We start from the raw sequence: 1,121 nt of genomic DNA, 5'->3' as shown, positions 1-1,121 counted from the left end.
TGGGCTTCAGCTCCCAGAATTCCCCAGCCAGCATGAATTCTGGGAGCTGAAGCCCACCCGTCTTCGAGCGGCCAAGTGGGAGAAATGCCGCTGTACATCAACTTCTGCTGTGCAATTTTCTGGTGCATTGGGCCAGGGGGAAGACCAGGAGAAGGGAAGGGAAAGGTGAGCTTTGTCCCTTTGGGGTGGTTGCTGTTTTTTTTTCTTTTTTAATATATATATATATATTATATGGCACCTTTTATTTCCCAAGTTCCAAGAAAGCCAAATAGAGAGACTTGAGACGAGGCTTCTTTAAGATAACAGATGTATATTGATCAAGACACAGCTGGGTGACTCCAATCAACACCCGTTAGAAAGGGATGTTGAAGGAATCGCACCTCACAAAGCAAACATCAGAGTTTTATAGACATCCATTAATGTATGCAGGTGATACATTCCCCTATATCCATACATGGGGTTTTGGGGATGGTCTAAGGAGGGGTTGAGGTGGTCCCTGAAAGTTGAATCTAAGTTTAACTTTTTTTCCTTCTTATCTATCCTTTGGAATCCCAAACCTTTCTCTCCGGACATCGGCCTAACACCAGCCTGGTACGGAATTAATTTATGGCTACAGGCCTCTGGTTAATTGCTTTTAAGGGAGATGGGGTAGGGGAATGGTGTGCTCTTTGTAAAGTAAGTTAACCCTTTAGAATAGAGGGCACTCTTACAGGTATAGTTATACATTATGTGAAACATCTCTATATCTCTATAAAATATATATAGAATATAAAATTGTGTACTAAAATAATTTGTTGTTGTTGTTTAGTCGTTAAGTCGTGTCCGATTCTTCGTGACCCCGTGAACCACATCGCGCCAGGCCTTCCTGTCCTTCACTGCCTCCCTGAGTTGGCTCAGTTTCATGCTCGTTGCTCCAGTGATGCCATCTAACCATCTCATCCTCTGCCGTCCTCTTCTCCTTTGGCCCTCCATCTTTCCCAGCATCAGGTCTTTTCCAAAGAGTCCTCTCTTCGCATTAGGTGGCCAAAGTATCTGAGCTTGAGCTTCAGTATCACTCCTTCCAATGAGCAGTCAAGGTTGATTGACTGGTTTGACCTCCTAGCCATCCAGGGGACTCTCAA

Source organism: Python bivittatus, unplaced genomic scaffold, assembly GCF_059951505.1.
Source record: "Python bivittatus isolate LINGU-HERP-01145 unplaced genomic scaffold, Pbiv_v1 ctg000560_np1212, whole genome shotgun sequence".
NCBI lineage: Eukaryota > Metazoa > Chordata > Lepidosauria > Squamata > Pythonidae > Python > Python bivittatus.
The sequence above is the reverse complement of the archived record's forward strand: the minus strand, read 5'-3'. Positions refer to the sequence as shown.